The sequence below is a fragment of the Meles meles genome, chromosome 8, assembly GCF_922984935.1.
Source record: "Meles meles chromosome 8, mMelMel3.1 paternal haplotype, whole genome shotgun sequence".
NCBI lineage: Eukaryota > Metazoa > Chordata > Mammalia > Carnivora > Mustelidae > Meles > Meles meles.
In genome coordinates this window covers 25,108,307-25,135,453 of record NC_060073.1, presented here as the reverse complement: position 1 = coordinate 25,135,453, position 27,147 = coordinate 25,108,307, and the positions used below count along the sequence as shown (strand labels likewise).

Here is a 27,147-nt window from a genome sequence, read left to right as displayed (position 1 = left end):
GCTAAGAAAGATCTTTTGCTTGTGTGATGATGCTTACAAATCATCGTTTCAAATGTAGGACTCCTGTCTGCACTTGAGCGGTTTATGTTAGTGAATAGCAGGCTTTTCCCTTGGTCTGGTTTTCCCTTATCCCGTATTGTAAATATGATAACATATTGATGAAGGATGAAGTCAGACCCGTTGTTAGTGTCTCCCTGGGCATTCTGGGAAATGATCCGTTTAGGATGGCTGCACAGAATCTATTTGCTCAGCAAAGCTCATTTGACAGAGGACCAATAAGTATGCATACAGCAATGACACCACTGTTTGCTAACAATGCTGGGCGATCGTGCCAGATCGGGACGTATGGGCCAAAAAAGATGTGAAACATTAAGACACATCATAAGGTTCAGTTCTTTGAAAAAAAGAAGGAAAAATCGTCCCTTGGGAGCTCAGCAAGTAATACTCCACTTAATTAAGAACTATTCAAAGCAAACTTTAATCTTCTCTTCTACTTCTTCAAGGAATAATTGTCTTCTGTATCTTTTCCTCCCCTCCAAACAGCCTTTTCCTCTCTCTCTGTTGCACTATTCCATTTAACACGACACATTTTAAAGACATTTAAACTTTCTGTTTTAACCTATAATAAATATTAACCCAGAAAAAAATATATATATACACACTATATATATATATATATATACACACACACAAAAGTAGACGGCGTACCTGACTGGCTTAGTCAGTGACAGCATGCAACTCTTAGTCTTGGGGTTTTGAGTTTGAATCTTATGCTGGGTGTAGAGATTATTTAACAAAAAAATCCTTAAGGGTGCCTGGGTGGGTCAGTCCATTAAGCATGTCACTCTTGATTTGGGTTCAGGTCATGATGTCAGGGCTGTGAGATCAAGCCCCGCATCAGGCTCCCCGCTCGGCATGGAGTCTGCTTGAGATTCTCTCTTTCCCTCCCCTCTAAATAAATGATAGATAGATAGATAGATAGATAGATAGATAGATAGATAGCTTTCTTTTAAAAAATGAAAGAAGGGAAAAGAAACTGTCATGTTTCTTCTTCCAGTGTATTTTTCTTAAGAACTTCCTATTTTTCTACGGTTAGGGTGGTTTAGGGAACTTGATGCTTACTGATTTTTTAAAAGATGTCCTACAAGAGAGAATAGGATGCACCACTTACTTGGACCTAATATGTTGCAGATAACTTACGAATTTATAAGTCACTCTTTTAAGAGTATGAACCAGAATGAAATTTCAAGAACACTGGAAATACGATCAGGGCCAGGCGATGATGTCTTTCATTCCTGTGATGCCATCACTTCTTTTCAGTGAGGAATACGAGCAGTTGACAACTCTTCCACAAACATGAGCTGCAGGAGGAACCCCCCGTTCAGAACCTGAGCAGTCGGGCACTGGAAAAGGACTTTGAGATTCATAGCTGGTACTGTCCCTCGAAGCATACAATATCCGTGATGGGAAGGAAAGAGAAATTCAGCAAGTGTATCAGTGTGGGCATGTGGATGATGATGTTTTGAAGTTCACACATCAATAGAATTTAAAGTTATTATTCCAAGTTAAAGAGAAACATTCTCTACTCACAGAAAAAGAGACAACATAGTGGTTACACTTAATAACCAAGTCACTGACTTAATTTTTTCTCTTCAATGGTTGCTGCCTAGCAACTTGAAAATTGCTTTCTTATCCTACTAATTTGGGGCATAAGGTTTGTGTGCATGTGTTTACCTAGAAGGGGGAGGAAGAAAACCGGCAAGGGACCGGGATCATCTGATAACCAGTTGGCTGTGGGCTACAGGCAAGCATTGAACCCTGATGGGGGCCGCTGGAATCTTAGTTGGGATGACCTTGTAGATGACACATTTAACAGGGGCTAGGTGGATAGGAGGGGAAGAAATTTTGTGAGTGGAAGGAACATCATGAATCTGTTTTAAGCAGAATGAAGTTGAGATATCTATGGAACATCTACCTACAGATTGCCAAAAGTCAGATGGAAATAGGATTCTGGGGTAAGAGAAAGTGATAGCAATTACTGATAATCACTGGATGTCTTCAGCAAGTAGGTGGTAGATGAAGACAAGAGAATGAATAAAAAACAGGTACTTAGAAAGAAATGCTCTTTTAAGTTTCCTCTATGTAATTTCTATTCTTCTCTATTTAGTTTAATGATAGACGAATATGTACATAATAATTAACCATATGTCATGTAGGAGAGCGGAATGCCTCTTTACTTTAAAAGGATGTACTGCACAATTTTTTCACACCATTTTATTGCAGCAATTTGCTTTCATGTTTGTTCCTCTACCAGACTGTAAGACAGGTTATAGTGGCTGGCTCAGAGTAGAGATCCAGTAAATATTTGCTTAAATAATGAAAAAGGAATGAATGAATAAATGAGAGAACGCAGGATATAGAAACTGGGTCAGAATCTCAACTCATGTGAAGCCTTATCTCCAGGGCTAACATTCAGCTTCTGATTTATGGTAACCTCCCAGGACCGAAATAATCAAAAAACAAAACAAAATTCACTTTACCAAAGACAGCTAGAAGACTATATGTCATTTTGAATATTATTGCACAACCATTTTTGTTCTAATCAATAACTAATGTAGAATATATATGTGCATATGTATATATGACATCTGTGAATATAACCTTATGTCAAATTTCAATATATATAAATGTAGGAAAAAACATACAGTCAATTTGTGATGATAAAATTATATTGAAATTATAATGAATATTTAAATGTATTAAATATTTATTCGATGCTAGGTGCTAAACCAAGCATATTTAATTCTCACAATCCCACTAAGAGTGATCAATCATTATACCTATTTTAGATGTTTTAGAAACAGACATAAAAACAAACAAAAAATTTTTAGAAAATTTTTTATATTTTTTAGAAACAGACTTACATTGACCATTGAACAGCTCTTCTAGGTGTTCAAATGGGATGTTCGATTTTTTTTTAATATGGCATTCAAGGCCCTACACAATATGGCTGTGTATGTGTACATATCTAATATCCACACAATTCAAATTTCACACAGCACATATCATGCATGCGTAGATATAGGTAAACATCTTATTTAAACATCAAAAGTTTACTATTTTCTATCAAGGCCCTAGTGGTTAAAAGCAGGAACTGATAAATCATCATTTTTATACCTCTCCTATGATGCAAAGAACAAAACCGAAGACCATTTCTACTCCGTTTGAACTTTCTTGTGAAACAAGACCAATGAAATTTTGTACTAGGACATAGGAATTTCCTACTGCCCATAAATTAAGGTACCTCAACTTAAAATATTGTCTTGTAGGAACAGGGTGGGTGAAAATTGCTTGTTAGGAAAAGTTGCTGATTAAACGTAACAATAAAGAGTTTTCAACTATGACACAAAGACAATTTCATTTTTATTGTTGCTGTACATTTGCATTTTTACTCTTTCGTAAACTGATTATTCATCAGTCGCAATCCTCTGGAATGTAGCCAAGAACAAGGTAGAAGGTAAACCACGAAAACAGCCAAATACCTCTTTCCTAGCCCATAAACTAAATATCAGCCCTCCTCCTTCAGGAGAGTTTTCAGGACTTAGTCATCAGAAACCACTTCTATTACAGACAAAATCTGGACCACATTCATCACATCCTGCCTGGACTACCATTAAGAGCTTTCAAATTGGTGTCTCTCCCTTTCCTGCCTTTCCTACATTCTTTCCCACTTTCAAGCCCTTCTTCACAGGAAAGTCTACCACATAAGAAAAAATTTAAACTTTCCAACGGCCTTTCCTCATCTGTTGCATGGGGCCAACATTTTCACACTTTGGAAGATTGTGTGATTGAGATCCTGGCTATCCTTTTAGTCTGATCAATGTCACCATAAACCTGGATTTTGTTTGTTCAGTTTTGGTCTGTAGTAATACTGAGCTTTTAAGAATTCTCTTATTTAATGCCACGCCCTGTCCAAAACCAGGAATTTGACGTTTGCAAGTGCATCTGATTGTAATGCTTTTTCTCTTTGCCTTGCTGGTATCAACTCACTTTTCAGACTTACACTTGATGATTAATTCCACAGGAAGGCCTGTCTTCTAGCCCACACTAGAGGACTTCACTTCTAAGCATGGCACCTAAGACCTCTCAGTCATACATAAATCACATGTGAACCAAATGATTGTGTAACTGGTTATATCTTCAATGTTTACCTCTGATAAATAGTAAGCACCAGGAAGGAATTATTTTGTGTTCGTCACTAACACATCTTAGAGAGCACAGCATATAATATGTTCAGTAAATATTGATCAACTGATGAAAATGCAGATATTCAGAAAAGACAAGTAGAGACTATGAAAGTCAGACAGTGGCTTGTTGACAGTAAGGAAGCAAAACCAATATTTTTTAAAAGCAGACTAAAGAATGAAATAGTCCAGCAGCCTAGGGTAAGGAAAATCCTCATATTTCAATAGTTCTAAAAAATTCATGAATCATAATCCAATAGAAGAAATGATAGTACGGTGACACAGAGCTTCAGGTAACCACAAAACAAGTAAAAGTATTCAGTCAGCATTCATTTTGAAATAAGCAAAGAATTTTTAAATATAATTTTAGAGCTATTCCCATTATTCTAATTGCTAAAATAAAACAAAGGGCTGGTATTTCAAGAGGTATTTTGAGAGATATTTGAGAGGCTGGTATTTCAAGCTTCAGTTACTTAGAAAATTAATTTATATGCTATGTCTTATCTAACAATATTAAGTAAATGAATAATAAGAGCTAACAACCGTCTGCTTTTAAGTGGTAGATACTGTTCTAAGCATTTATACTTATACTCTTATGTTAAGTCACACAGAAACTCTAGAAGATCCATACTACTTACAGCCCTTACCTTATAGATGAGGGAACTGAGGCACAGAGTTCTAAGGTCATAATGTTAATAAGAAGAGGAAACAAGATTTAAAACAAAGCTGTCTGCTCTGGAGATAATTCTTTTTTAATACCTGTTCAACACCATTCTTTGAGGGTCTCAAAAAACCATATAATGACTGTTTTACCCAAGTTTATAATTTTCTCACCTAAAATTATGGATATGGATCATATATGAAAGCCAGGGGCCATGCTACTCACTTCGTATACATTCTCTCATTTAACCTTTAGAAAAATCTTGTAGGGTACCTATGATTATTTTCTAGTGTATAAGCAACTAAATTAAGACTTGGAGAGCTTGAACTCTCTAAGTCAAGCAGTAGAACCAGAATTGAACTCCAAGCATAAAGATTCCAAAGAAGGAGCCCTTAATTACACAAGTTTCCCTGTATAATAAGAGAAGTCTCTTTTACACAAGATCAACCTTGGCACTGATGACATTTTGGTGAATTGTTCATGGGTCTGCCCTAAGCACTGGAAGAGGTTTAGCACAGCTCCAGCCTCTACCTGTAAGATGCAAGAAGTACCCTTCCTCCCAGTCATGAGGAGAAAATGTCTCCAGGCTTTCCAAATGTTCCCTGGGTGGCTAGGCAAGAGACCCACTGCCCCCAGACGCTTGGACACTTTCTGGATGAAAACTGAACATATTCCTCCTGCTTCATCTCTATTTCCAAACTTTATCCTGACTATAGCACTTTTGTTAAAATATACTTTCTTTATGTAAGTTAAAATACACATTGTAGGCTAAAGTTTCCTTTGGTTATATTTCAGTTTAATGACTTATCCACACATTTAGAAACCACTGAAATACTTTGTAGGGGGACAAACCTTGGCTAACTTTAAGGAGGTCAAACGGAGAACTTCTGGTCATGTGACACTTAACATCTCTTTAAGCCCCTTGTTAAAGTGAGGTTAATAATAGCCCCTTATAGAGAGAGGAACCTGAGTGGCTCAGTGGGTTAAGCCTCTGCCTTCGGCTCAGGTTGTGATCTCAGGGTCCTGGGATCAAGCCGTGCATTGGGCTCTCTGCTCGGCAGGGAGCCTGCTTCCCCTCTCTCTCTGCTGGCCTCTCTGCCTACTTATGATCTCTGTCTGTCAAGTAAATAAATAAAATTCTTAAAAATAATAATAACAATAATAATAATAGCCCCTTATAAATATACAGGTTAAATGAACATATCCTTATAAAACATTTAGTCAGTACTTGCATCATAATGAATGCCCAATTAATGTTCACCATTATATTATTATTATCATTACTATTATTTGTGTAATTTTCATAGCCTGCCTTTCTAATTTATTCTCAAAATCTCAGAGGCCATCATATTTCCTCTCCAAATCCATTGAAAATATTTACTTACAGGCTATAATATATCTGTATGTCAAAGCAAATTCATTATATGGATTTAACTTAATGCCAACAGAAGTTGAATATCAAGGTGCAGCAAGAATTATTGAAAGGAAATATTTGACAGTGAAATTTCAAATTCTTAAGTCTATGGATAAGACACGATACAGCATTACAGTTATAAATAAAACACAACAAGTGAAAGTTGTTTTCACTGTAAGAAGACTTTTCAGAGCGCCTGGGTGGCTCTGTGGGTTAAGCCTCTGCCTTTGGCTAAGGTCATGATCTCAGGGTCCTGGGATGGAGCCCCAAATCAGGTTCTCTGCTCAGCAGGGAGCCTGCTTCCCCCTGCCCTCACACTCCCCCACCCCCACACCTGCCTTTTTGCCTGCTTGTGATCTCTGTCAAATAAATAAATAAAGTCTTAAAAAAAAAAGAAGAGCTTTCAAAGAGTGGTACAGATTTTTATTCTCCCATTCCTTGCAAATCAACATGACGCGAATTTTTCAGTTCTTCACTGATTGTTTTTAAGTAAAAGAGCTTTAACAGGAACCTATGTACCAAACTAAAAAAGAAAATATCAAAATTCTAGCAAAATGTCATCTTCGACCCAACTCCATGTTCACGCTCTCAAGCCTAAACTTACTTGCATGGTCTTCATTTTTTTCCCCATGTTTAATTTTTCTTCAGATTTAGATCTCTCCAGCTGCATACACTTTGCTATTTGTATGGTTAATGCCAGAAAACTGTCTCAATATTTAAAGATGCCAGTCATAAATGTTGGGGCATCTAGACAGAACAAGTGACCAACAAAGAAAGAGCTATGAGGGTGCAGAGCTTCATTCTAGCTTTTACGACTCACAGTGATCAGGAAAAACCCCCTTTGTTCTGTCACAAAGCTGCGGGTTCAAGAAGAGAAATTCTAAGAACCAGGCTTAGTTTCTAAACACATGTTGACCTCTACTTAAGAAAACAAAGCAGACAGCATGAACACACACATACAAAACACAAGGAATTTTTAAATCTTAAGTCAATTATTTCAGATGGATAAGGCATGCTCTGAAGACACAACGGCTGCTGTGTTAAGGAGCTCTAGGCCCCGCCAAATTGTAAGACAACCCTCAGTACTCCCCTGGAAATATCGTTTTCCTCATATGTCTTCGTAGCTTTCATAGAAGGCGATAACTTTAAAAATGTTCTTCGTGGGATGCCTGGGTGGCTCAGTCGGTTCAGTGACCAACTCTTGGTTTCAGTTCAGGTCATGATCTCAGGGTTGTGAGATCCAGCCCAGCCAACGGGCTCTGGGCTCAGAGGAGAGTCTGCTTGAGATTCTCTCCCTCCCTCTACCCCTTCTTTCTAAAATAAATAAATAAATCTTAAAAAGATAAAAATGCCCTTTGTTCTCCCAGAACCTGTGATACATCGACAGTACCCACAAGTATCTGTGAACACTTTCTTTCACAGGCTTAGAGATTTCACCTCCCAGCTCCCTTACCACGGCTGCCCTCATAGTTGGGTGGGGCCAGGCAACTTCTGACAAATGGATTATAAGCAAAATATAAGTGTGTCACTCCTGGGGAAGGCGGAGGAAGGCCCTGAGGTAACTCCAGCTCTCTCCTCCCTGTGACAGCCAGCTAGAAGTCACATGCGTGGAAGGCAAAGCCGTAAGATGGAGGCAGACTGTCCCCCTCATGCACCACTTGAGGGAGCTGCCCCAGAGAACGAGGCCCACGGTGGACTTAGCATGCACAAGCAATAAACGTGGGCTGTGTTCACCCACGGAGATTTCATGGTTGATCTGTCATCACAGCAGAGCTTAGACAATTCTGACTACCACAGCTCCCAAGACAGTTTCTAGTAGGTAGTAACCGCTTCTTATGGAGCTTCTTTGAGAATCAATGGGCAGGGCTGAGATCACCATCTAATAAAACACCTAAGTCTAGATATGGCTTATAAAGGGAAAGAAAAAAGTCATCTTGATTTATTTAAAAAATCAATTTATGCATATTAAGCATGTACAGACCATATATCAACAGCTACACAGCTCAGGGACTACCCAGTGTGATTGCATATTGCTGACTAAGGAACAGACAGACCATGCTCCTGTAAAAAGATTATTACCGCCATAAAGCAGCCCATATATGTTGGGTTCAAAAATGAATGAAGAGAGTAATCTGGTTGGAAGGGATTGGATCTGTAATTTTCCCTCACCCCATTTCTGCCTTTTATCTAAATGGCATATTGTGCCATAGTTTAAGCTACTGTGTGACAAAGAAAGGATGACACTCTCACTGTAGCTGCCGCTACCTGCCACTTCAGCTCTGTTCTAGAAAGCATGAGAGATCCAGGTTTTCACCTCAGCTCTGGTGGGAGCAACTGCATGAATGTGACCTCTGTTTAGAATTTCTCTTCCTCTCTATTGGCCCTTGATAAAGTGGCTCCAGTGATGACCTTAACACAAGGTCATGGCAAGACATAAGGAGTACAGCGTATACAAACACCTAGCAATGAGTTCATTATATTTTAGCGCATAATAAATGCTGGTTTCATTTCTTCATTCCCTTTCTCTTAATCTCACCTCCCTCCTCTTTGTCCTCCCCCATATTCCCTTCCGTGTCTTGTTTGTTTGCTTAAATTGAAAAGCAAAGGGGATGAATGCTAGATGATTCTCAAAACACCTCTCAGTATGAAATATACATGCCCTTGAAATTTGCTTATTACTGAGAATTTGGAATTGACATCTTGCTGCAAGAATCAAAAAATGCTACCCCACATCACAGAAGTTGGAGCCTGGGTGGGAGAGCATAAAGGCATTAAAACTGAAGAAGCAATGACAGAAGGAATGATAAAGGATGCAGTGACCTGTGAGCCCCCACAGCTAAATGGAGTTAAAAAAAAAAAAAAGAGTCTCACAGAGTCACTGTTGTCTATAGCTTCCTAGATTTTAATTAATTCAGATAAATTTAAAACAAATTCAACACAGGGGGTACATCACTTTGCTCACTGGGATGCAAAAGATTCTGAAGTTTATATACTAACAGAAGCTTCATGTTCATCTGGCCTCCTAAGAGAACATTTTCCAAGGGTGGCCAATAAAGAAAATGGAAAGACATTTTCAAATACTTTCTTGTGCCTATAAGCCTGTCTCAGCCAACAAGCCAATACCCAGTAAGAACAAACACCTCATACTGTAATTCCTCAAGTACGTACTGGCCACACTGTTTCCTGATATGTTCCTGATTACCTCTGAGTTATGAATTCATTTCACCTCCTGACTATGCCCCCAAACTTGCCCTTGGATTTGATAATGGTTAATGTTTTTTTGGTTATTCTCCCTTTATCTACGCTGGATTCTCAGACTGCGGATTCTCAGACAGGGATCCCAGATAACGTACCAGTCCCATGCTACGCAGACAGTGGCACCAGCCAGGGCAATTAGGATTCAGGAAAGCGTTGCAGAGTCAATTTTTTTTTTTCTTAAATGGCTAAGCACCAGCATATCAAAGAAAGAGATATGAAAGTCTCCCCTTTATTATCAACCCAAACTCCAAAGTAATTACCAGGGCAAAAATTCATTTGGAAAGAAATTTAAGTCCACATGAGTTAGAGAAATGAGCATCCTTATCCCATCTGAGTGTCAGAGTTGGAAACAAGCACCTAATGAGCCAATGAGTTATGGAAGTATATATATATATATATATATATATATATATATATATATATATTTAAAGATTTTATTTATTTGTCAGAGAGATAGAGAGAGTACAGGCAGGCAGAGTGGCAGGTAGAGGCAGAGGGAGAAGCAGGCTTCCTGTGGAGCAAGGAGCCCGATGTGGGACTCGATCCCAAGACCCTGGGATCATGACCTGAGCTGAAGGCAGCCGCTTAATTGACTGAGCCACCCAGGCATCCCTGGAAGTATATTTTTAAGGCAATTTGGAATCATTTCTCTCTCTCTTATCCCTGATTCTTGTATCTTCTAAAGTGCTGTGTTCCAGTTGTCAAGGAGAGGTGTTTATATAAAAGGTGATGTTTTCTCCTGCAGATTCTAGGGAATTAGGTCTTATAGGAAAAAAAAAAATCAAAGTTTGAGAGAAGCAGGAGCTAAAACATTACCCAATCTGGCCTCCTTTACCTCCAACAATCCCACATAAGCTCTAGGCTTTTGCTTGAATACCAACGAAGGATTTTTTAATTTCAGCACTATGTTAGTTGAATTACACTGACCTCTGTCTCTGCTTTTGCTCTCCATTTATACATCTACATTATGACGAAGATTTTGCCTCAAGCTGACTTCTGGACTCTATGTGCAAATGACCATGTTCCAAATTCTTCTTCCTTCTCCATGTCTTTCTAATTCCCTCCCCAGCAGAACTGTAGTCTATTCCTTTCAGATTTTATCATATTCTTTTCAAATCTAGTATTTTTTTAAAAATTCTAACTGTTTTCTGTTTGGTTATTTATTATGTCTGTATCACCTAAAAGCTAGCTGAGAACAGCCGGGACTACCTTCCTGATCCTTACGCCCCTCCCAGGGCCTCGTCCACCACTGTATCACCCAGTACTCTGTACACGCGTGTTAAATTGAACTGAAAATATACAATAGAAATAGAAATATAAAAAAGGGAGGGGCATCTGGGTGGCTCAGAGGGTTAAAGCCTCTGCCTTCGGTTCAGGTCATGATCCCAGGGTCCTGGGATTGAGCCCCACATCGGGCTCTCTCCTTGGTGGGGAGACTGCTTCCTCCTCTCTCTCTCTCTCTCTGCCTGCCTCTCTGCCTACTTGTGATCTCTCTCTCGAATAAATAGATAAAATCTCTCTCTCTCGAATAAATAGATAAAATCTTAAAAAAAAAAGAAATATAAAAAAGGGAAATATTCCACATGTTTTCTCCCTGTTCATATTGTTAGGGAAATGAGTGATATGAGACAATGTAAATATGCAATGTGCCAAAGCCAAAAAAAGAGATTTAAGGCAAACAATCACATATCCAAAATTCTTATGGCACAATTCAATGACCTCTATTAGATAAGACCCAGTAAAGGAATGAGAAGCAACTCAACTCCTTTCGCAATATATTGGTTCTCCAGATCGTACATGCTCCTAATTGCTCTGTATATAAAACCCTACCCTGTTATACTCTTTCAGCCAGAAACCCTAACCAGTAGTAGTAGCAGAGTGCTTCCTCAACACTTCATAATACAACCAGAAAGTACAGAAAGCTCTTTTATTGCGTGCAAGGGGGAGGGGCATTAGCCAGGTTGGATGGTATTCCCTTGAGATATGAAGCCCCCCAAAATATGTAAACAGTTTAACTTCTTTCCTAGTAAAACACGTCATGGACTTTCAGTTACACCTGTTAATCCAATGGCATAGAGCCGTGCTACTCTGCATGCTGGAGACCCGCAGTGTCAGCATGGCCTGGAAGCTTTTTAGAAATGCAGACTCTCAGACTTCACCCCAGATCTAATGAATCAGAGTTTGCATTTTAACGTCCCCCCAAGTGACTCCAATGTACATAATATTTTAAGAAGCGTGGACATCTGATACTCTAGCAGCAATATTTCACTCACATCCTCGTTGGCTCTTTGCTCTAAGCCATGATTTCATTGTAAAAGGAAAATATTGGCTTCTCACCGCCTCTTCTTCTCTATCCCTCACTCTTTTCTAGACACCTGTTTCCTTTAATATGTAGTATAAACACACACACACACAAAGATGTTATCATGCTCTCAATTGTGCACATTCCTTTCATATACATCATTCCATTTCATCCCTCTGATATCTCTGCAAACACCATTATGCATAATTTGTCAAATGTCATCTAAGTAATAAATGTCTGAGAATCTGCATGCCCAACGGTGTAAACACGCTTCCCCTGTAACCAACGAATTCTGTACCCTCAGAATTCTCTATGTTATAAACCATACTTAAAAAAAAAAGATTGAACCCAAATATTTAGGAAGGGAAGATGGATATTTAAAGTAGCTCACAGAGTTTGGAAAGACTTGTCTCCAATAAGCTTAGGGGAAACAGACAAAAATGAGGATATTCAGTTTCTTCTTCCTCGTATTATCCCCACAATCCCCCACCAAAGTCCATACAGCCAAGGACTTAAAAGGCCAGGTGGATCTTACCCTTGAGTCTTTTGCCCTGGCCACTCCCATAACCCAGCTTATCATATACAGAGACACAAAACATGCACACTCTTGATGAAAGCTTTTATAGCTGCCATAACCTAATGGATTTGCTGTCAGTTTCTTGAAGCTGTGCCTGCTGAAGAGAAAAAAAATCCAATCCTTGCTTACAAGCAATGGAGTTTTGCAATGAACCCAAACCAACTTGGGCATTTCTATCCTATATAGTGGGACTTTCCAAGCAAACTTACTCATTCGTGTGACCTGAACTTTCTAGCAATGACTAAAACAACCTAAGGCAATAGAAATAAAGAAACATTTACTATAGTTTCATTAAGAAGTTGTTTGTTGTGTTAGGATATAATACAGTAAATTATCAACCATATTCAAAACCAGGTGGATTTTCAAAATCATTAATCTAAACCTATGTCATATACAGAGGTAAGTATCTGTACATAATGCAAAATTATGGACTGGATGTTAGCCTTTATCAAAATGCTTGAACACTGTCATTTAGGAATGTATTTAGCATCCTTTTCATAAAAGCCTCTTGATCATTACAAAATGGAAATCACACCAGAAGTCAGAAGTCTAAAATTTAACATCACATAAGTAGAATGTTAGAATACGAAGAATTTTAGAAAGATCATGCAGACCTAGCCTTCATTTCCAATGTACAGATTCACAAAGAGAAGCCTAGAGAGGCCACACAACTTACCACAAGTTCCACTGTTGTCTGTCACTGACTAGCTGAGTAACTCTGGGCAACTACCCTGTCTCTCCGCTTCAGTTTCCTGATCTGCAAAATGAGGTGATTGGACTAATTGACGTAAGATTCCAGATAGCCTGAAAATGCCATTACTCTACAAGACTAAGAGCCACATTCTAGACTAGCCCTCCTCCAAAAGCAACACACAAGAACATGAAAAGATACTTCAATGGCCCTGGGGGTCCTGGTGTTTTACTTTGTTGATATCATATCTCAACTTGGGACTTCAGAACCACATGGGTTTCTTGTGCCTACCACCAATGGGCAATCCGGGAGAGAACAGCTTTGGGCATATCCTTTACCAGAGAAGTGGTGAAAATGAGTATCTTTTCCTCCCCTTCGGAGGATTGAGTGACTTCCTCTTTCTGGGCTCTGCCTCAAAGATTTCTCCTCAAGGTTCACTGGAGTCCTAGAAGTCCAGCCCCTATCCTAACCCTAGACAAAGATGCATTTCCTCCTGGAAGACTCCCCATCTGGACAAGTCATTCAAAATCAACCTTAAAAGAGATTCCAGGCTCCCGGGAGCTGCACATTTTGGCATTTTTTAAATCAGCTGTCTGGCTTTGGTCTGTAGTGAAACCTTTCCATTTTATTGTAATTTTTTAAAAGATTTTATTCTGAAGTAATCTCTACACCCAATGTGGGACTCAAACTCACAACTCCTGACTGAGCCACCCAGGTGCCCCTCATTTTATTACAATTTCATTTTGTTAATAAACAAAGAGTTGGTATGCTTATTTTTAAAAAAGTGAATTAAATCTTTAGAAAGTGAATTAAATCTTTTTTAATTACTGGCCATGCTTTAGCTACATATATTTATCTTCCTTCCCTTATTCTTATATTGAGTTGTATTGTTGAAATGGCTTCTTTTTATTTTTTTAGGTGACCTTCCATCTTTCCCTTTTTCTTCTTTTCAATATTACTATTTTCTAATGAGCAATCACAAAGTCAGGCGATGGTTTAGGCTTTTAAAAGGGTATTTAAATATAAGGACTCCATGAGGCAGAACCCAGATGTTATGTATGCAAAAATGGGCACTGCCAATATCCCTACCAATTAAGTCAATCATTAATCCAGATTTTAATTTATGGGCTCATTTTAATGATATACACAAGTGAACCTGGAACACTATGTCTTAATAGCAGTAAGATATTTAAGGAAAGCTGGTACCTGTATCTAAATCATTCTATACAAAATGTGGTCAACCAGGAGAAAAAGAATACTATAAACTATGCCTTATCCATAAATAATAACTATGTTCTTATTAGTATCATTGCTATCATCTATTATTTATAGTTCACTTATTATATGTCGTGCACTCTCCCCAAACACATTACATGGTTACAAAGTTCTAACCTTACAGAAATACTGCAGTGTTAACCTTGAAAAAAGACATGTGGAGACGGGAGGGAGCCAAACAGTGGCCTCCCACAAGGATTATCTTGTGGAAAAAGAATGATTGTGAACTTATTAATTGGCTATATTGGCAAAACCAAGATCGGAAGGTATAGGGAAACCAAGTTTGGCTCAGCTCCCATCTACACAAACTGAGCAGCAGGTACACTTTCCTTAGGGAGTGTGTTTATCCCCAAAGGTACTGAGCAACAGGGTTTTGTGACCAACTCTCACTGGAGTAAAGATCCACCAACTCTAGAATTCTGGATAAAAGTACACTGTGAGTGTATGAATATCAAGAGGAGAGCTATACAAATAAAGGAATGAATCAAAACACAGATGAATAATCTTGGAGCACAACACTTAGTAGGTGTCTGTTCTATAGCACTCATTATGCTCTACCTTGTATGAAATCTATGTGTGTCCTTTTGTTTTCATTCCTAGTAGACAGTAAGGTCCCTGAATCATGACTTACCACATCCTAAATATTAACCCTGGGAAAAGTGCTCAATTTCCTGTCCTGTAATAATGGAACCTATTACACAGTATTGTCACAAAGAAAACATTATTGAATATGTAAAGATTTAGCCTGGTGTTTAGGAAGCAAAAAATAAAATTAAATAGAGCTCTTAGTTATTGTTGCCACTATTATTTACTACCATTATTATTGTGATTATTACTGTGCTGCAGAATTCCTCAGGCTCAGAATCTTGATTTTATAGTCCAGTAAGTACCAATCAATAGCCATTCTGATATTCCAATAGATAATTAAAGCAACAAGACTGTACCTGCCATCCTGTCAGTCTATATTATCTGGGAAGAAGGAAACAAACCCAAACTACTCAAGACTTCATCAAAGAAGCATCTCAATGAAATGTTTCCAGCATGCTTCTCTTGTCAACAAAAAGAGAATATGGGGTGAGGAAAATAAAAACAAAGAAATATTTTATTCCAGTCCTTTAAAAATTATTACTCTTTGATGCTTGTTGAATGGATGACAAATAAACATACATTTCTCTCTTTGTGTAGTGAGTAAACTGCTATATACCTTTGAAATTTATTAACATCATCTCCAATGTTCCTATGAAATTAATGTCAAATTCACCTGAATGTGACTTCCAAAATAGCAGGTAGGAAGGTGGGCTTTTAAATTGATGCGTTCAGACTGGTTTAAAAAAGGCAAATTTCCATCTTGTATTTTACACCAATATTGTTCAAGCAATTTTACCAGGGGGTCTCTTCATTTTAAAGAGTATCTTAGGCCTATCACAAACTAAGGCCCTTTACGTGTAGATCATTGGCTAAGAAAAGCCTTCATTTTTCAAGAAATTCCTGAAGTACCTTCCTTGAGTCTGAAAAGTACTCAGAAAACCAGCCTTCATATCCAAACACCTTATATTATTAATGAAAAAACCAAGTCCCCCCAAAGGGAAACTGATCTGATAAACTGACTTGGTCATATTTCACAGTAAGTTAGTGGGAAAACTTAGAACCTGTGATTCATTCACTCATTCCTTTCTTGTTTATTGAGAGCTTTCCTTGAGTCCATTCTGTGGTAGGCTTCCTATATTTATCATGCTTATTATTTTTGAAATTCATTCAATTTCCATTTGGCAATTATTCACTTAATATCTAGGATGGGCAGGCACTACATTTGGTATAGTGTGGTGAAGTATGACAGTTGTTACCCGTCACAAGTATTTAAAGGATAGTTGGGGATGTTCCGAGTACAGAGTTATAATAATTGGTAGCATGTAGTTATCACATAAAAAAGGAAGAGAATCTGAGGAGTTAATTTTGTAATTTCCTAAGCGATCTATTTAAAAAAAAAAAACTCTCTGTCTAGTAACCAATCATCAAATCTGTTTTCATCATGTAGTGTGTACAAAGAACTAGGAATGTTATTAGAAAAATTCAACCCAGCTTAAAGTTTATAATCTAAGAAGCTGAGATGTACAAACAAGACATTTGTTTTACAACATCAGGACAATATTTACATGTTGAGTGTAATGTAGCAATTTGTATGTTAGAGAGATAAATCTCAATGTGGACTGAATTTAAGAACCTGAGTGGGCTTTAAAGAAGAGGTAGAATTTGACCTTGAAGCATTTATTACTATGTATATTGTACTAGAATCACTGGCATATTCCACTGCACCTGGATTTCTTGACATATGCTCATTGGGATAACTACATAAATAGACTTTTTCCCCAATTAATAGCTCATGAACAACTAGCACAAAATTACATTATAATTTCAATAGCCCCTGAAAGAGTCATTTAGCAGTTGAGCAGTTCATTGTCAACTGCTGTTTGTGACAATCCTGATTTTTCACCTGTTAACTCAGGAATTTCAGAACTGACCAGATCTTCATCAATCTTGGCATATCCTGACACCACCTAAGTCTCTAAGAACTCAATTCGGCCTTTTCCACAGTGCCTCGACTTAATTCTCACCCAAGTCAAAGTGTCCTCTCCCTCCTCTGAACAACGTAGTGGTTTCACTTGAAAAATGCTTTAATTTTTTTTAACCTGCTATTTACATATGCCACTACATTATTTATAAATGAATACTTTTTTTTATCATCTATACTAGAAACTCAAGACAATAAAAAGACCTAAATACAGTGTTCTGCTAAAGAGGCAGTTAATAGTCGCTGTTGTAATTTCATTGCAAAAGAGAGGCCCCCATGTGTTACAGATATACTAGTCAATGAGTAGGAGTTGACAGCCTACAGCTTGTTATTTCTGATGCTTTATTCATTCAATCCTCAATTCTAGGAGAAGAAAGAAAGAAAGAAAGAAAAAAGAATGCAAAGCACAACATCTAACAGTAATACGATACCCATATTCTACTCCCAAGTATGTCACTAATTAGCTGTGCCATTTTGGATTTGGGTGTCAATCTATGATTCAGTCTACGTCTCCTTAATCCAATGGAATTGGCTGAAATCCTGCAAAAGATTCATTCTTCTGGGTCTTTATATATTACAAGAGTCAGCCAGGAACAAAATAAGAAAATTATTTTGTTTGGATTGTGAAATGGCAATATGAGGGTTGGAGGGAAGCCAACCATTCTTGAGCATTATTGCTCCAAAATGTTTAGTTTTGGTATTGTAGCTCCTGGTAAGAAATCCACTCTACAATGCAACATCTCACTCTCTCTTTCTCTCTCTCCCTCTCTTTTTCTCACCAATTCTCAAAACTGAAAACGAAGTTTCACCAATCAAACCTTGCAACATGTGGTACACTCTAACTTTCCTGTTCTGTCTTACCCTACACTACCCCATCCCATCCTATTCTACTTTATTCCATCCCATCCCATTTCAATGTATTTCATTACATAAAACTGTAGATTTGTTGAACAATCAAATTGATTTTGTCCTGTCGCCTTCTCTGGCTGCATGAGTTCAGTCACATTGTTAATTTATTCTAAGGATTATTTTCCTCATTTGTAGAATATGGATAATAATGTTCTATCTTTAGAGGGTTGTTTTTGGTACTAAACAAAATACTACAGCTAGTACTGTGCTTGGGGTTTAAGTGTTCAATATATTATTTTTTATAGATGTTATTATTTTACCTATTTTGATTATCATAATACTATTATTAATTCTACTTAAGGGTTTTTGGAATCTTAAGTTATGCTAGATTCTCAAACATATGATATAGACTGCTAAATTAGGACATTCTTCGGTTTTTAGTCAATTGCTAGGGGAAAAGAAAAAGAAATGAATAGAATTGGTCCATACATTTCCAGACATCATATACTCAATATTACTTTGTTTTTGGTTAACTCTGAGGACTTTTGATTTAGTACTTAATCTCCATGGTGATTAAGGGATGTGGAAAATGATAATACTGGCATTTCATTTAGATGTTTCCGTGAGGTGACATGTATGACAGATTCATTCTTCTAACTTAACTCTGATGAAAGTCATCTCACCTCCTATTAGTGGGACAAACAGGAAGAGAAGCATGTGGTTTCCCTCACCCCTAATATTTGTACCAGAGGAAAGATATTAACTAAAAGAAACAAACATATCTTCTGATTTTTTTTTAAACAATTCTAGTTTGAACATCAAATCACTGCTTACATAAGAGGCTATAAGCACAAGTCTCATTTTTATTTCCATCTTTTTTTAAATGATTATCTTTCATGATAAAATTATTTTTAATGATAAAATTTGTGATTCAAGGACATTTCAAAGTAAAATATAAACCTTAGAAATAAAAGGTATATACGTGATATCACATTTCTTTTCGTATTCATACTCCTAGGAAGCAGAAAATAAGTTGTTTACTATTCCTGCCATGGCTTAATAGGAAACTGAGCATGTTCACACACAAAAGCAAAGAATAATACCAACTGCTCAGCAGGAGATAAAGTGGTATGATTTCCCCAGGTGGAGTTTATGGTTGTCTTTTGATCACTCAAGAGACTGATTTTTTTTTTTTTTAATTTAAACTGATCTTGCTTGCTTTCAATCTTACTCCACTGATCCTATAACTCCTTCCTCTCTCTTCTCTCTCTCTTTACTAATTTAAATATGGACCTTCTTTTAATCACCACATGTGCCATTGGCATCCACATTTCAGAAGACATCTTCAGCGCGCCCACTGAGTGCATCACACTTGTTTCATTTTGTTAATTGAAGGAATCTCAAACAACCTCATTATCTGCCCACTGCACTTTGCATTTTCCTATTATAAAGCTATCCTTCACAAAGTCTTCTCTGCCAATCAGAAGGGTGAGAATCTTGCTTCTAGTATCTCTCAAAACACAGGACTGGTCTTTAACCAAATCCCCAGGTTTTCCAACCTCAATAGTGGCAGTGAAAAGAGCTAATATTGAGTGCTTACTACATATCAGGCTAGACATGCACAGTGTTTAGTCTTCAAAATAGTCCTATGATAAAGAAAACACTACACTCATTTACAAAAGGAGATGATGGAAGCAAAATATATATATATGTATATATATTTATATATATACATATACATATATTCATACACACACACGTGCGTGCACACACACACACACACACACACACACACACACACATATATATATATAATTTATCAAAAGTCATGTGCTGGGTAAGTTGTTGAGGTGGAGCTCCAGAGTCCACACTTGGTCCTTGCACCATACCATTGGTACTAGGGAAACACTGGCTTACAACCTGGTCCTTTTTTTTTCTTTTTTCTTTTTCCTGTCAGAGAGCTCTTTGAAGGCCTTAATATTCTGGGTTGTCCAGACATGGGGGATATGTTAAATCTGAAATGGTTCTAAGCTGTGGGAAGCTCTTTCCCGAAGCTCCAGTTCTAGAAAGGTTTAGGAGACAGCGAGAATTAGCAGTCAGTCTGTAGACATCCTGACTCTACTGTGGAGAAGCTGAAGCCAGGGGGCCTTGAAAGCTTCCTCCCACTAGTGGAAATGATTTTAGGTCTCTTCTCTTAGGAAGTTTTACATGTGCCGCTAAATACATACGCGCGCACATCCACCCCCCCCCCCCCAAATAACAGCAACAAATAGCCTCTCACACAGAGTTCTGTTAGTGACCTGACGTGTGAAAACCATGAATCAAAGACTGCCTCAGTGGTAATTGTGTACGGTGAAAGCTCTGTGGAAAGATGTTTCCCATGCTTCCCTCCTCTTGTATGTGCTCTGCTTTCCCATCCTTCCCCAGCTAAACAAACCATTCTTCCTTCTTCTGGGCCGAACCCCTATGTCCCCTCCTCCTCAAAGCTTTTTTTAACACCTCCTCACCCCCAGTTCTCTTTCTTTGAGTTTTCCTGACACTTTATTCATGTCCTTAAAATAGTGCTTATCACAGCGCATTACATACTTCTCCCTCCGCAGACCAGGTTTCTCCACCTCAGCACTACTGACTTTTGCGGCCATAGAATTATTTTTTAATTGTGTCATCCTGTGAATTGCAGGCAGTTTAGCAGGATTCCAGGTCTCTACCCACTAGAGGCCTGTAGCCTCTCCCCTTCAGTTGTGAAAATCAAGTGTGTTTATAGATTTGTCAAGTTTCCCCTGAAGAGAGGGCAGTATGGCCCTGCCCCCAGTTAGCAACCCTGCTTTAGATCATGGGCATGACAGAAGCCGTGACTGTACTTTCTTTCATCCTATACCCCTGGGAGTATCAAGTCCATTGTAAACAGTTAATTAAGACATGTTGGCTGGAATTAAATGCCTCTCGTTTCCCAATAACGACATACTGCATTATAAAATGCACTAAATTCACACTTTGTTCAAAAGTGAAACAAACATGACTGCTAAATTAAACTCTGGTTCAAGGAAAGTGAGATCAAAAGCCACCAGATGTCAGAGCAGAAAAAACACTTTTCTGGCTCTGTAAGAAATCCAAAAAAGCATATATGTATTACATATAGTTACATATGTGAAAATATGTTGTATCTTCGTGTGTATATACCCATAAACATAATAACCTTTCCTGAAAAACCACATTCAGAAAATCAGATGAAAGTAATCTAGTATCTCTAAATTCACCATCCCTAACATGCTTTGTTCACTGAAATATGCAGTGAATTGCTATGACGTCCCCTCCTGCCCCCAACAATGACCCATCCATGAGAAAAAGTGATGCTTATTTTGAAATTTCAGAATTGGAGGGACTTGATCAAATAAAGAGGCACAGACAGTATGATATTGCCTTTCTTCCTGATGAGATGCTCATCTCTTCCCAATTTACTGCAGAACAATTTAAAGTCATCCAACTTTGCTTATTTCTGTCAACTAGTTAACCATTTATTTGGCCTGAAAAGCAGAACCACTGCGATATTAGTATCAGTTTGTGATGAAAGACTTTTTCTCACCTCAGAAGTGAACGGGCCCTGCACATTCTCCTTTATTTCCTGAGCTGCGTTTTTAATTAAAGTTCCAAAAGTGAGATAGATCTGTCTTTCCTTGTAGTATCAAATCAATGAAAATCTGCTACTCTCACTGGTATACTGTATGTAACAGCAGTGCCTCTGGCAAGCTGGTGATTTTTGCAAGAAAGAAATGCAAAAACAAGACCGACCCCTCCTGAGCAGTGAGAAAGGAGGTCACTGGGCACTAACATGCATAATCTCCCAGAAACTGTACAAGACCTTAATATCAGTAGCCGTGTTTTATTGGTTGTCTCTCTTCAGTTTTGGATACATTGATTCAACTTTTCGTTACAACACTGAGATAGTGATTATTCTTGCTCCTATAAAGAGGAAGTGATTCATTATCAAGACAACTGAAAATTGCGTGATGTCATCTGACTACTCGCTAAGTGGAACAACATTCACCCCATAATGCTTCTCAGGGACAAACAGCAAGCATCAGTGAGGACCCAACGGTTCCTTTCGCACCCAGGCCCCCACCAAATAGCAGCCACATTCATATTCAAATTTACCATCAGGGATAGTTCCCAAGTCCTCACTTCCACACCCTCTACCCGCTCAGCCCCAGGCCCCAAAGGCAAGCAGAAAGGAAAATAAAAGTTATTGAAATGCAAAAGATTGTGCCGGGGTAGAAGAATCTGATTCTGCAGGGGAGGGGCTTATATACCTGAGATAAGAAACAAAGTAAGAGCACTTTCACCTCCTCATTTTACACCAGTGGGGCTTCTTTTCTCTGATTTCCATTTAAAGAGCCAGGAGGCCAACAAGTTAATTTAAAAGAGCTTACATCTTGTGTTACACAGACTGTGCTCTTTATACCACTTTGACAAATGTCATTTTCTGCTATTCTTACTGCAGCATTTTGTGCTGTGATACAAAAGAGGTCACATGCTCACCAGGGCCCTTATTTTCTGCATGCATCTTGGAGGGGCCTCTTTCAAGTTTAGTGTTAGAAGGTTTGTTTGGCATTGGGTCCTGACTTTTTTTTTTTAAGATTTTATTTATTCATTTGAGACAGAGACATACACACACAGAAAGCACAAGCAGGGGGAGACAAGGGGAAGGAGAGAAGCAGACTCCCTGCTGAGCTGGGAACCCAGTGTGGGGCTCCATCCCAGGAGCCAGAGATCATGACCTGAGCCAAAGGCAGATGCTTAACCATCTGAGCCACCCAGGTGCCCCACTGTCCCATCTTTAACTAGACATGAACACAACTTCACTGAGCTTTAGTGAATCTTGATACTTACAGTCAATCTACTCTTTTCTATATCTATATCTATCTATATCTATCTATCTATATCTCTATCTATATATCTATATCTATATCTATCTATCTACCTATCTATTATGTACCCATCCATCTTGTCTATTTCACAGAATCAGAAGACTCAAGTATGAAATGTTATAGGTAAAAGCATCGTGTAACCCATAAGATATTATTCACATCTAGAGACCAAGCAATTTTGTACAACACACACACACACTCACACACTCACAGAGTACCCCAAGAAACAGATGGCTTTCAAGACAAATGGATCTTACCACACACTTTAGAATTCCTAGTCAGTGCAGAAAGAGTCCATTTTGTTCTGATAGGGGTGTGAAAAGGTCAAGTATTGATTTAGCTTTCCAAGAGGAGACAAAAAATAAAAAGCCCTTTCTGATAATATTTACTACATTTTGCTTTCATTCATGGTTTCTGTGCAGAGCAGAAATGGTTTGAAACCCATAGGATGGCAAAGATAAAATGGCCCAGTTTATAAATGCGGGGTTTGGGATCAATTTTACTTGTCCCAGTGACCTTTAATACACAAAATGGAAAACTCCTATATTATTGCAGTAGAGAACATATAAGGAATGAAAGTAAAGCAATCAGAAGCTTTATGCAATTCATATATTAAAATATATGGCATGTTTGATGTTTTGTGATAATGTTTTGTCAAAGCACTTTCATATAGACATATCATTGCAAAAAACATCAAAAATTTCTTTTTGACAAATAGAAGACTGTAGACTCATCTTCCCAGACTTTCATTGCCTCTTTGCTATTAAATGAAATGTTTGCACAAACAATTTAATGATGTCTGCTGAAATTTTAGGAATCTCTGTGATGGAAGAGAAAATAACTTTGTATCAGAAGAAATTGTACAGAATCCTCAAATGAATAAAATGTTATTTGGCATTTATGCACACAGTAGCAATGCCTAAATATTTTTATTGTGGTTGCAAACATATGTGTACTTCATTTCAAAGTTATCATTCACCTAGATTCTCAACCTATACTTCTACATTCAAATACCTAAGCCCACTTCTGGACTAAGAAATTCAACAGGAGTTGTAAAAGATTTTACAGTATGTTGGACTTTACAATGGTATTATTAGAAACCAGAGGTTTCTAATACCAGAGTATTCCAGAACACTACCAAAAATAATCTCCTATTATTTGTTTGCTTGTGTACTTAGTGTTTTTGACTAAATATATCAACAACAACAACAACAAAAAAACAGGTTGGTATGCAGAGCTGGTGTAGAATCAGGCATATCTTGTTTTGCTTCTTCAGTATTTCTAGCTGAGGGACCTAAGACTTGTAACTTAACCTCTGTAAGTCTCAGTTATCTTATCTACAAAATGAGAATAAGAGTACTATCCTCAAAATACTCATGATGATCAAATCAGATTACCAAAGTAAAAGACTTCCTTCGTTGCCTTGCTCTTACTTCTTTTCAAAGTATTAGGCTGCACATGGTTTGTTCTTGGTAAGGGAGGTGATGAAAATAAACTGATTTACAGATTATTGAAACCTAATCCTGAAGATGCACTATAGTCCAGTAACTACCCATTGCCTTGGGTTCAAATTCAGCTGAGGGACCTTGTATGAGTCATTTAAAGGTTCTCCGTCTCAGATTTCTCAACATTAAAATGGGAACACATTGAGATTATTTTATTGTGTTGTTTTAGAATTAAGTGACTTAATACCTATAAAGTGCTTAATATATTACAGTATTATTTTGAGGTACTTTTTACATTATAATGATGTTACTCCCACTATATAATTTGTTCTAGTAACAAATCATGCCTTTTCTCCCTTGTGTTAATCTAGAAAGCAGACTATCACACTGTGAAATGAATTCAATCTCTTTTTTTTAAGATGACATTTTTTTATTTTTATTTTTTTTCCTTTAATTTTTTTTATTTATTTATTTTTTCAGCATAACAGTATTCATTGTTTTTGCACCACACCCAGTGCTCCATGCAATACGTGCCCTCCCTATTACCCACCACCTGTTCCCCCAACCTCCCACCCCCCGCCCCTTCAAAACCCTCTGGTTGTTTTTCAGAGTCCATAGTCTCTCATGGTTCATCTCCCCCTCCAATTTCCCTCAACTCCCTTCTCCTCTTCATCTCCCCATGTCCTCCATGTCATTTGTTATGCTCCACAAATAAGTGAAACCATATGATACTTGACTCTCTCCGCTTGACTTATTTCACTCAGCATAATCACTTCCAGTCCTGTCCATGTTGCTACAGAAGTTGGGTATTCACCCTTTCTTTCTTTTTTTTTTTATAAACATATAATGTATTTTTATCCCCAGGGGTACAGGTCTGTGAATCGCCAGGTTTACCCACTTCACAGCACTCACCATAGCACATACCCTCCCCAATGTCCATAACCCCCTCCCCCTCTCCCAACCCCACCTCCCCCCAGCAACCTCCAGTTTGTTTTGTGAGATTAAGAATCACTTATGGTTTGTCAATTCAATCTCTCTTTATCTAATCTTTAAGATAGATAGAGAAAACAGTGATCTAGTGAGCAAGCTTAATTTCAGGGGCCAATCTTTTCTGATCTTCCCTGTCACTTTATAGGAGACAGTTGGGTCATGGTTGGGTTACCACGTATGAGTGCCAGTGCTTCCAGTCCTTAAATTGGCAAAGCCCCACACCGCCAAACAAAGCCCCAAATTGTCAAGAACAAATTTTCATAAAGATAAAAAGTTATCCTAGCTCTTACTGAAAGGAGGATAGGATAAGTCCTATCAGATCCTTACAATGATGTTAGTTGTTTACACTTTAGTTAAAATGAGGATTTGAAAGCTGACTTTGATAGATATTAGAGAAGAGCACAAGGGCGCTGAAGGTCTGAATGAAATAAAGTAATGCCATTAATGGGGAATAAGCAGAATGGAAAAGCTGGACAGGAAGTTTTGAGCAATCTGCCACTTCTTTCTTTCTTTCCCTCCCTTCCTTCCATCCTTCCTTTTAAATTTTATTTATTTAACACACAGAGAGATCACAAGCAGGGGGACTGGGAGAGGGAGAAATAGGCCTCCGGCTGAGCAGGGAGCCCAATGTAAGGGTTGATCCCAGGATCCTGAAATCATGACCTGAGCCAAAGGCCAACAGTTAACCAACTGAGCTACCCAGGCACCCCATTAAAAAAAAAAAAAAAAAAAAAAAAAGATTTATTTATTTATTTATTTATTCATTCATTTATTTATTTATTTGAGAGAACACGTGCACATGGTGGGGAGGGACAGAAGGAGAGAATCTCAAGCAGACTCTCATCTATATTACTTCTAGAAGAGCTCAAAAGCTCTCACTCCATTTATTCATTCCTTCGGCATAATTCTAATATTCTTGAATACCTAAGTTTCAAGTACTACCACTGGTTGACTCCAGCTCTGAGATGCATGATTGTCTTAGTTACATTGGATATGGCTTGGAAACAATCACACATTCTGGAAAGCCAAATCTGAGAGCTAACAATAGAAAATTGTTAGTAAAGCTATCTGGGTTATCTAGAGAGCAGGGTAAATTTGCAATTAGGACAGAAAACAATCTGATTCATGGTGGTGGGGGGAGGGCCAATGATCCCAGCTTTCGGATAACATAATTGTGAGTTCAAGGCTAAGATCACCACCAATAATTAGAGTCACACTGAACAAATTACTTAATGTCTAAGCCTTTATTTTCTGTTCCTGGAACTGGAGGTAATGAATGATAAAAGTCCTACAGGGTTGTGGGAGTGTTTGGAAGGATTTATGTAGAGGACATTATGGTAGAGTGCAAGGTGTAATTCCCTTTACTTCCTTCACTGCCTTACACATGATCCAAATACAGGATCCTGGCCTCTGCAGACCTTGACATGCTCAGCACAAAGATACAACTGGAAAAGAGCAGATACTCTTAAGTAACTATGTGAATGTATGCATGACAAAATTAGTGAAAGAAGCAGCAAGTAATCAACCCATCAATTACACAACCGCAGTAAGTTGTGATAGCCCTTCATCATATCTTCTCTTACTAAATATGAAATGGTGAAGTAGTCACTGACAGCAGGTGGAGAATGCTCCTTACCTTTACAGCCAGGATCTTAATTTAGTAGGTACCAAGATATCAGGCTGAGAAATGTGCTCCTAGGTACTCCGGCAGAAAAGCAGGAAGTCATTTTCCTTAGACCTGTGCTTTAGCCTCAGCCACAGTTACTCATTCTCTTTTGCAAGGAGGAATTCATTTATGTCTTCGGGAGACAGATGTATCAAGCCATTGGGTGTTTCTGCCAATCACCTCCTGCCAAAGCCCTGATGTTTTATTTCATTAGTGCAAGCACTTTCCATTAATTTGGATACTGTTTAAGAGTGTTAGTTCCAAAGGACATTGCTTTTTGG

The 27,147-nt window shown here is 38.0% G+C and overlaps 1 protein-coding gene across 7 annotated transcripts in view; it reads right to left on the bottom strand.

Annotated features, from left to right (window-relative positions):
• The window catches only part of LRRC4C (leucine rich repeat containing 4C), a 1,220,402-nt gene that overhangs the window by 100,129 nt on the left and 1,093,126 nt on the right, over nucleotides 1-27,147 (bottom strand). The window lies entirely within an intron of this gene.